The sequence below is a fragment of the Ammospiza nelsoni genome, chromosome 6 (assembly GCF_027579445.1).
Source record: "Ammospiza nelsoni isolate bAmmNel1 chromosome 6, bAmmNel1.pri, whole genome shotgun sequence".
Classification (NCBI taxonomy): Eukaryota; Metazoa; Chordata; class Aves; order Passeriformes; family Passerellidae; genus Ammospiza; species Ammospiza nelsoni.
The window spans coordinates 33,539,331-33,550,959 of record NC_080638.1 but is presented as its reverse complement, the minus strand read 5'-3'; positions in this window follow the sequence as shown (position 1 = coordinate 33,550,959).

The window sequence follows — 11,629 nt, the reverse complement described above, 5'->3', positions numbered from 1 at the left end:
ATATACACAGTTCCCAGACCAACTCTGTCTGTAGTATCATGATGTGATTTAATATTGCAGCTGAGGAAAGGAGACTGTGCAAAGCTGCAAGAGAAGGGTTTCTCCAGAACGTCAGTATCTGTCTTTTTCCTACGCATAAAAGACATTAGCAGATGTCAGCACACAAATGCATTCTAGCTCAGTTCATCAGCCTCATCTGCAATGGTGACCCCTATAAGGTTCACAGCGCAGAGTAACAGATTGTCTGAGCGCTGTAAATATTTGTCACGTGTTTCCCACTCATCGGTCCTCCCGAGCGCCCGACGGTATTTGCACACATCAAACGCTACAGAATTATAACAATCTGCGTTCCCTGCTTCACTGCGCCTATCCCGCACACCAGACTAGAAAAAATCGAGGATAGTTTAAGAGTCATTTTGGGCGGGGGGAAGTAATCCGGAAAAATTTATTTTAATAGCGCTGTCAGGAAAGGGGGAGGGAGGAAATCTACGGACTTTCTTCGGACCGCAAGAGAAACTAAGAGATCACAGCTCTCGTGATCCCCCCGGAGCTATTTATAAATAAGCAGCCAGAGAGAGGACGAGATGCTAATGACAACCAAACAGATCCCTTTCCTGCAGTCCTGAGTTAGTGTTTTTATTTTGTAATCCACTCGATTGCGGCAGAGCCACTGCGGGGAACCGAGCAGATGGGCAGATCGGGGGGCAAGCGAACGAAAGAACATTACCTTGCGAGAGAGAGGCAGCGCGCCGGGCGGCGGGGCTCCTGCAGCTGTTCGGGGTGCCGGGAAGGACGCGGGATGCCGGGCGGCCGCCGGGCTGCCCCGCGCTATTCCGGCCGCCCCCGCCTCCTCGTCCCCCGGGGCCGCCGCCGCCTCCCGGGGCGCTCCCGTTGCGGGGCGCGCGCCGCACCGCTCCCTCCCGCGGGGCGGGACTGACGGCCCGGCTGGCCAATGGGCGGGCCGCGCGGCGGGGCAATGACCAATGGGCGGGCTGCGCGGCTGGCGCGCGCCGGCTCCGCGCGCGGTCCGGCGGCGGCCGCGGGTCCGTCCGTGGCGCGCGGGGCTGCGCCGCTCCCGGGGCCGGGACTGGCGGCCCTGGCGGTGACAGAAACAGAGGCGGCAAAGCGGGCAGCTGGGGAAGTAACGCATCACGGCGGCGGCCGCTTGTCTGCGTCGTTAACTGCCGTTGTATAATCCGTCAAATCTGTTCTCCTGGATGAGCACCGCTGCCAATCATGTCGCTACCGCTCGCCACAGTAATTGCAATACAGCCCTCAGGCGAACCAGGAGTAACTCCAGACTGCAAGAGTAGAGGACAAGAAATTCTCTCCTCTACTCCTAACACTGCTAGAAGAGGAAAATCAGAATACAAGCTGCTGTCCTAAACTACCTCATGAAATACCTTGGTATTTCAAGGGACATAATTTTAGGTTGAGCAAGGACCTAGTTCATTGGTCTGAATCTCACTTTTCCATAAGTAATCTTCCTGCTGCTCTTCCCTGGAAGCTCTCCATTCTTCAGAATGAAGAAAAAGGCTTTTGGAATAACTGATTTAGGTAAAAATAATAGCGACAATTCAGTAGCAACAGAGTTAGGGTTAAAATATTTCTAACAGTAACAGACACAACTAGGAGAAAGAAATTATCTTGTAATTTCCATAGGCATTTAAGACCCTTGCCCGTGTAGTCAAATATTGCAACAAAATACCTTTTCTCACTGTGACTTGTAGCCTCCTGAAAATGCCACATTTCATTCTGCTTCATGAATTAGTTTATTAAATTCTTAATTTTCTCATTGTGCAGATCTTTCGTAAATAATTATGATCTTACTGAACTTAAACAGAAAACATCCACCTCTATTTGAAACACTAGAGATTATCAGATTCTTATTACTTTAGACCGCTCACATCTTCCTTTCCTTTTGAAAACTTATTAAAATGAGTTTTCCTACTTTTTGCCTGATGTTTTTTGACAGTCAGCTGGTCACCTATACATGTACTAGCTCATAGTCTGCATATTGAGACACGTCTGCAGACTAGGGAATGGAAAAAACCCTGGCTGAAAGTAAATCTCGCTCTTCTGATGTCTAGTACTTTGAAACAAAGATTAACAATTACTTTCTTAGTAACTTCATTTTGCAAACACGTGATTTGTGTGGAAACACAAGTTCACAGAAAGCAACCAACATGAAATGATTATGTCAGTCTGGGCTGCAATGTAGGGCACAGTGAGAGCAAAACCTAATCTCTGAGAGGTTTCCACTTCATCTGCACTCATCTGCGTAATCAGCTTTTCATCCTGTCATAGGATAAATGCAACCTGCCTTCTGCTTCATTTGCCCCATATAGAGCACTGCTATGGATTGCTATGAAGCAACCGGTAAGAGCTCGTGTAGAAACGTATTCAGAAAGGAGCTCAAAACCATTCCATTTTTAAAGGAAATTAAAGCTTGGAAGTCTCCTATTTGCTAAGTTAATACACTAATTAGAGCTGAAAGCTATTCACTACATCCAGTAAGCAAACTGACCCTGCTTTAGAAGAAACAACCCTTACTTTCAGCTACCATTGCATTTCTTAATCTGTGATTTTGTGTAGGGTAATAAACAATAGCTGTTGTTTAAACCTTTCAGGAGCTTCTACAAACTGCTAAATTCCGGTGAATAACCCAAGTTTTTGAGTGGAAGTAGTGTCATTATCGCTTGTTTTAGTCTCAGTTCATCTGAGTGTGGAAGGCTCATACAAGTAAAGACCTTCAGGGAGAAAAGCAAAGAGTAACAGCCTCCTGTTCAGGCTGCCCCTTTATTTGGAAAGGTTGGAGAATCACCAGAAGTCATAGCTAAGAATCAATTAAACACTTTACCAACAGTGTTTTCAGAAGTCATGTCTGATGGGCTTTGATGTCTGACAACCTAACTCTAAACTAAGTTCTAAGGACTAACAATGAAGATACAGGCTGGCTAACTACTTATTTATAATTCTTTGTGCTCTTCTCTCAAAGGATGAATATTTTTCTGTATTACTGTCAGAAACATGTTCATGTAGATGTATGGTAATCTAAACGTGAAGATGTATGGGTAATCTACAGGTACACGAGGAAAACATGAACTGCATAATGCAAAAAGGGGAGTAGGAAATAAATCACAGTTTGCTGCCAAAGCAATTGTTACCAGTACATTTGCACCTGAAGATCTAAAAAGCAAAGAGCTATCATGCATAAGACAACTTTATTTTCTGTTTTTTTCCCCCTACCTCATCAAATTCTCATCCCTGAACAGGTATTTCAGGTTTTTAATATGTATATTCTCTTGTCTTAAAATTGTACATCAGAGCTGACACTTCCACATAGCAGGGATATAAGATTTAATATTTTCATCTTAAAATTAATGCTTTGAATTCCCAATAAATGCAGCTCCATAATGCAGCAATTCTTTGTCTACTTAAATTTACATGACTGCTTTTGCACCAAAAAGATTTAAATCTATTCCTGAAGTTGTTTAGAAACATGAATTGAATGTATTTATGTCATAGGGAATACACCCAGAACTCTTTATTCTTGCTTTCCTCCTCCAGTACCCTCTCAAATCTCTGTATTTTCATCATCCCATATTTTTCGACCCAAAACATCCCATGCCTTGGAACAGCAGCATGAATTGTCATTCCAGGAATACCAGATACTAACTACCACTTCAGATTCTGATCCCCTCTGTCCCAGCTGCCAGTTTTATTCTCATATCTAAAACTCAGAAGATATTTTGCTCAATAATAATGAGACCAAATTGTGAAATTTTATAGAATCCTTAACAGGACCAACTACAATTCTAGTATTATTGTCTGACATAATGGATAGACAAAGAAAAAAACAAACACAAAACCACCCATCCATTTAAGTGTAAGACACCATCTGCTTTCTTAAAAATTATTAAAATAAATAGAATTGGAATTATAGGACCTTGATTAATTTGTATCTTCTTATATGAAAAAAGCAATAACACTGCTATTACGAACAACATAAATGCAAATATATTGAAATGCTTGTTTCAAATCAATTGGATGGAGGGGTTTTGAGCAGTGTTTTTGGGGTTATTTTTGCCTCTGCAACATATACTGCATTGTGTTAATTTGGTTTATTCATAAATTTTTCACCTAAAACTGTCTAATAGAGAAATATTATAGTTTACATTAGTAATCCATTACATACATCAATATCAAACATTTTATCCTAATGAGAAATACAGATTTGCCTGTTTCAAATTATACCAAATCAAGTAACTTTGGCCAAAATGGCTTTTTCTCTGATTAACAAAATGGAACTTCAAAAGACAGCAGAAGAGAATCTTTGCAATTTTTAAAATCCTGGATGCATGACTTTGAAGTGCTGCCAACTCTTGTTATTAAATGACCTGATTTTGGACAGGGAGGAAGCCAGTCTTACAACAAATACAAGTATGTGTATGCAAAATTCTGAGAGTAGGGTGAAAAATTGCTTTTTTTTATAGGAAAAGAGCATAATCAGGATTGGTACAGAAAGCAGACAGAATGTTTCAGAAAACAATGTGGAAGACCTCTCTGGAAATATGTGTTTAAGTGGCTAAAACACTAAAGGTGAAGTGGTAGGATCAATTTCATCAGTACATGGAAATTGAGGTATTATCTGCCAGGCTTAAGTATAAGAAGAAAATTAAGGGAACTGGTGACAATTAAAATTTCAAAATAAAATTATACTAAGAAAAAGCTATCTTTATTTGTATATTGCATTCTGTAAATAAAAGCATGGAAACATCAAATATTCTCTGAAGATTATAAAAACCAACTACTTGTCTGTTACTTGAAAAAGGAGGAGTTTACTGTTTGGCATGTGCTACATACCAACAGATTTACATTAAGCTATTATTACTCCATCGAATCTTATGAAATCAATAAAATTGGCACGACGTCTCCTCATGCAAACTAAACACTAAGATTATGAAAAAAAATGTGTATGTATTTGTGTATGGCATTAAATTCCTCCTGGGAAAGAATAACAGCTGTATGTATAGCCGTTTATTTAGGTCAGTAGTGAAATTTTGTGTCCAGAAAAAATAAATTGGAAAAGAAAAAGAAGGTTGAGTATAATGACCAGATATATGTATCAGTTGTACTGGTTGAAAGATTGTGGAGACAAAGTGCCCTCAGAAATGGTCTTAAGAATAAAAAAATCTTGAGAAAGCAGAAAATCATTATCGCTCCTCTCTGTTTCTCTGGTACACATCCTATTTTACAGCCACAAGTGAATCTAGAATCAAATGTAACAATACAGGTACATTTCCTTAAGCAGAATGGATTCAGTTTGTGCAGAAATGTTAAAAGCTATAACTAAGAGCCCGGTTTCAGTATGCTGAAAGGTTACATTCAAAATCCAGGATTCATGGAAAACTGCAGAGCATGAGTGGAGAGCCTCTTGGTGTCCATGTCACACTCAGCACACTATTCTACATGCTGATAACAGCAGTTCAGATTTCTGTCTCCAGTATTCACTTTAACATTTTTATCCATGATATATATGCTACAGTTTAATATTTTAAAAGTCTGAAGAGAAAATAGACCAAAATAATAACAAAAGCTTCTGTAACAGCTACAGCATATCTTAAAAAAATTCCAATTTAAGAAAAAAACAAAGTAACACTCAATGATCCAATGTTTTTAATACAAAACATCCAGGAGTTCTGCACAATAAATAGAAATGTAGGAAAACAATGTTTCAATGTAGGAAATCAATGTTTTTCTATCTATATCAGAGGTTTTATACACATTTCAACCAGATGCAGTCAAGCAACTGTAGCATTAATCAGATGGAAAATTATAATTTCTCAGGCCTAGTAGTCTGAAGGAAAAGGTAAAGAAGAAGAAAAGCAATCTATGCACAAAAAAGAATCACATCTTCTCTAAAATGTGAATGTTCAGCACCATTGTCTGAAAATATTTGCAAAATAAGTTCAGAACCATACAATGGCTCTTACAACCTCTCTGAACTTACTTCAACTGTTTTTGGAAATGTGAAGGTGTTTTGTAAAATTTAATTAAGCTATTACCTTGTGAGAATCTCACTTTCACACTTTGATGAGTCAAAGAACATTCTAAGGGAATGTCTAAACTCACCACAAATAAGGAACTGAGATGAAAAAACCCCAATTCTCTGCACATTTTGCAAAGATGGACTATTACTTCTTCCTATATTATGCAGAAAAATATATTATTCCAAACAGTGACTGGAGTAGAGCATAATGTAGCACTGTCAGATCACCATTAGCTACTTAGCATAGATACAGTCTTTATGAGAAAATCTTTATTTCAAACAATTTTCTCTTTATGTCTGTGGGATTTTTTCCTCAATTTATTCAGGAAAAAAATAATCACACATTCAGCTGCTCTGCAAGCACAACACATATATGGAAGGAGAAAACCAGATAACCTTGCATGATTTAATCACATAAGCCGCTTCATAAATTGATCATGTGAGTTTGACATTTCTCATTAGAGAATATCTAGCTTAGAACAGAAGTAGCTTTTTTTTTGGATGAAAGTTACTAAGAAATGTTTTATTTACAACCATAATTTATATAATCTCACCAAAATAAATCCCAAAGTTAAAATGCTTCAAATGTTTAATGACTGCATTTCTTGAAATTGTGTCTCCAGTTTGAATTTTTGTAACTCTCTGATGCTGACCAGACTTGGCATGCACACTGTCTACAAAAAAGTAGAGCCTGCCAAGTCTAAGGCAGCAGAGAGCAACACAATTTGTATTCCCAATTATTCCAGGAAGAAGACTCATGTAGTACTAATGCTGGTCTGTCAAATGTTATTTAATTTGCGTTTAGATTCTAAGCAGTTGGGAGCTTTGCAATCCTAACAGAGTCAGACACAGTGGTTACAATGTTAAATAGGATAATCAGCTGACAGTCATCAGTCTGACCATGTTAAAAATTTTAGTTTAACTTTAGTATGTTTCTATGGCCCTGAATGCCATGGAATTCCCCATTCCCCCAGCTATACACTTGGACAAATTTTGTAGCTTTCTGACATAATATTAATCTTTGGATGTAGAAGGCATGAAAATGTATAGTTCCAGTTATTTAAGTAAAATTCTTATTTTGAAAAAAGCTTCTACATTTTTTACACTTAAAATATACTCTTTGAAGCAATATTACATCTATGTATTTCAACATACAATATTAAATAAGATATAGACGTTTCTTGAAGTAGGCTCAGTGACCAACAGATTTAAAAAATGTTAAAAAGCTGAAATGTTTATTTACATAGTATTTGCACAGGGGAAAAAAAGCAAACTAAGAAGTTTTGCTTTAATGACTGGGGAAAGACAGTATAGAACTCAGCCTCTGCAACAGGATTTAATCATTGAGTTTTGACATAAGCTAAGTCTGTGTTTGGCTGGTAAGGGTATATGTAGTTCATGAGCAGGTAAAATGAAAGAACAAACTGCAATTTCTTGAAATTAATTGCCATGGGCAAATGGTCTCTCATTCAGAAACATTCCTGATAGCTGCTCTTTCTTAAGGATTTGAAAAGGTCACAATGATAATATTGATAAAAGGCACACTCTGAAAGGGAAACAATAACCTATTCTACTCACACAAGCCAGTTATTTCCTCAAAGTTTGTGGTGTAATATTTATGTACTCAAAAGCAGATGACAGTGAGGGACTGGCCATTAGGTGTATCCACTCAGCAGTAGTTTAATCATGTAAATATATTAGAATAGCAAAATTTTGGGCAAAGATATTCAGCTTAATGGTCCTAATATCCAACTTGGCCCCTGAACATAGGACTTAAAACCAGTATGTGTGATAACAGCAATCTAACTTTTAATCCAAAACCACTTTCCAGCATAAAGCACAACCATGTCAAAAGTGTAAATGTCATAAAAATCACTGGAAGACAGATCATATAGCAGCTACAGAGATACAAAAGCTGCCTTTTGTTACTAAAAACTGCCACATAGTAACCTGTTTTCACTAAAGTCTACTTGACAGGAAATGCAATGGTTAGTTGTGTGTAATCTTCCTAGATTAACAAAATAATTGAAATGTGCCCCCCACCGCTGCCTACATGTGCAAGAAGTTTTTAGAAGAATATAATAGACAATTGGAATCTTGAATGTATTTTTTCTCTGTTACATGCACAAAAAACTTCATATATTTTTCAGAATATTTTCATATGCTAATTGCACAGTTGCAATTTGATACTCTAGAATATTCTACAAGTTTGCCTCTGGGACAAAAATATTCAAATACTCAGCAGAAGCAGGATATCAAAAGTGGTTATTTGTGTAAGCACATTATACAAATGTAGATACCACAGTATTTGAGAGAAAGATCTTTTCTACAAGGAAGTTCTGCATGGAATTAGACTGGCCAGATAAATAAGGCCCTTACACCTTACTTTGAGAATGGCACATGTCAGAGGAGCAGGCAAGGAAGATTACTGAATGCCATTTGCTGCTTTCATGTTGGAGGGAGAGTTAGACATCTCCTGAGAGATGGTATTTTTAAATTAATTTTTTTTAATTAAAGTATTTTTAAATTAATTACATCTTGTAGACTCTGACCATTGCAGTAAACCAGCCATCTAGAAAGTGAGCTACTGCTTGGAGCAGACAAATGACCTGCAAAATACTCTGGCTGGTTGTTTAAAGACAGAGTCAGGAGAAGGAGCAAAACAGATTTTAGATTTGCAGTGCTCAATTGCCCTAGTTACTGTTGAAAAACCCTTTCAGTTGAAGTAACAACACAAATAATGACAACAGAATAGATGAAACCTTAAAATTTAAACGTTCGTTTGTCACGGGATATGTCCCAGTCAAGAGAGCCACAATACGCAGCATCACCATACAATTTCAGAAGGCTTCAACCCATGCAGAGTAACACCAGACCACTTCAGAAAGCTTCAGGTATCTACCCATACAGAGTAACAGCCTGTCACAACAGAGGGCTGCCAGCATCTCCCCTTCTTGTTCTTTAGCCCAACCTTTCATACCCCTGATGTTGATGCATTGCACCTGTGCGCCCTCTGTTCCCTTTGGTGGTTGGCAGTGCCCCCTGGGCACTCTGTGTGTCATTACCTTCAATGCTGCTCACCTGCTGCTCACAGCTGTGCCCACTGGGAATGAGGCTCAGCCCCAGCCCCACTCCCAATTACCACAGACTATATACCTATGTACACTGAAATAGAGATAGCAACTTTGTAAAACTAAAGAATGTGAATGGTTTCCCCACACACTCTCAGAAGAAGGTAAGGTAATTCAAGCTTGTATTTGATCAGAACAACAGCTAAGACGATGTAAGAAGCAAAAGAATTAAAAAAAAGTTTCTATAGTCACAGAACTAGTTCTCAACAAGGAGTTGTATTACCTTCAGTCATGCTGTGGAGGAATTGTAAGAGAACTCCTCATACAACAATACACCTGCTTCAAAGAGATGTATACAAAAATGACAAGTATTCATGCCAAAAAGTTTGGAGCAAAAGATGTGATTGAATGTGTGAAGCTGAATTGAGGCTTAAGGAACCATGTTTGAAGGTCACATTGACATAAGGTTCTGGATATAATGCTAAGCAATGATATGTATGTTGAGGAAAGAAAAAAGAAAGATGAACTTTATAGCTGCTTCATAAGATGGTGTTGTTCATGGTTATGAGGCTTCAGATCAGTTTATTTTTTAATTTCATTAAACTACAAATTACGGTTAGTTTTAACCTTATAAATTATCATGCCACTTTCAAACCACAAAGAAGGTATTTACAATTTTCCACATCAGGTGTTATACTGACCCTATTTCTGACAGCCTTTTAGTTTCATATTCATCCTAATTCAGTATGTTCATTAATATTACTATGAAATCTCATTTTCCACATTTACTATAAATGTTAAATAAATGTACATTTTTCCTGTTTTCCCCTTAGAAAGCACTTCCAGCCTGCTTGACACTTAACCAACATCTTTAGAAGAAAACTGCTGAAAGATCTATAATGTATGTACAGATTTCTGGGAGTGGTGGCAAAGGGAAAAGAATGTTTTTAATGTGACATTTTGGCCAGAAAAACTCTGTCAAGATAATTTAAATGCAGTTTTGATAATACTTATATGTATTAAGAAAAAGTGCCCAGAAAACAAGGTTGTCAAGGAAAAAACCCCAAATTAAATGTGTGCATTTTATGACAATCCAGGTTAAAGCCAGCAATTATTTATGGAAGAAATGTAAATAAGAACAAATTAAGATAATGTAAGATATAAAAAAATGTTATTTAAATGGCTGTAATAGTATATAAACTTTTATGTAGTTTAAGATTTGCATATGCTCATTCAAGTTCACATGTAATTTTTTATTTTTTAATTTCAAATTAGAAGTATAACTTCATCTGCAATTTCTTTTAATATTTTTTAAAGGAGACGAATATTCCAATCAGGTTGTTATATCTTTATAAAATAATTAAAAAGAAAAGTTACATAGGTAAATTATGGAAAGAACCTTCCAACAGCCTTCTAATATATAAAATATGATAGATAGAATTCTAGTAGCACCAAACAAGAGGTGACCACAAACATCCAGGGCTTAGTCATTTAGGATTTTATGGATTAAAACTAACTGCATAAGCTCAGCCACAGCCCAAGCAGGAAACAAGTGCAGATGGTGTGCTGCTCAGCCCATAAACCTGTTAGAAAGATGGTATTCCACCAGTGTCTCTTACTCAAGTGATCTATTGGAGAGGGTATGTGATACAACTAGAACTAGAGATGTAAATGTTATTGAATTCCTTCATCCATTGCCAAAAAGGCTTGTTAATAAATTTTCTAATGTTGGTAGAAATTAGGTATCTTATTTTTTTAAGTATTCTAATGATTTGTGACCTTGGAAGAACTTAGACATGTGACAAAAGCAATACTAGGCAGGTGGTGTTATCTCTGTCTGAACAGAAAAATAACAGGCAGTCTCTGACTTTATCTTCTGCATTGTCTGGAAGCTAAAGAGAAGCAATTCTGCTTGAATAATGTTCTGTCAATTACTGCTACAAATCAGCATTCTGGGGTCAAAATTGACAACTTCCAGAAATTAAGGTGGGTAAAAATTATGAGAGAGAGCGAATTAGAGGAACAGAAACACAACCATATATAGAGTCAGATATGGTGACTCATAACTATCTACATTTTCCCAATTTTTTAATGAATAATGGAATTTCTTAATAGGTAATGGTAAGATGAAGTTATGGTAAAATAGTAATATTTGTCTTTTGACAAAATTACTCAGCATGTCTCTAAGCTATGAAAGTTTCAGTGCAACTGGCCACTGAGGTACAAATCCTACAAATAGACATGTACTTGTTTTTGTAGCCCAATTCTAAAAGACAGAGTGGTAAATGAAATAGAAGTATTTTCAAACAACACTTATTCAAGTATCTTTTGGAAAAACCTAGGATGTCAACCTAAGAATGTTAAAGTAACTGATAATATTTTAAAAGTACTGTAGTCTAAAAAAGTAATTTGATGGCACCACAGAAGATTTTTTGAATTGTTTTTAGATTGGGAAGAAGGATATTTCTGCTGTAAAAGGGGCTGAAAACTTTAATCTTCTGTAAAA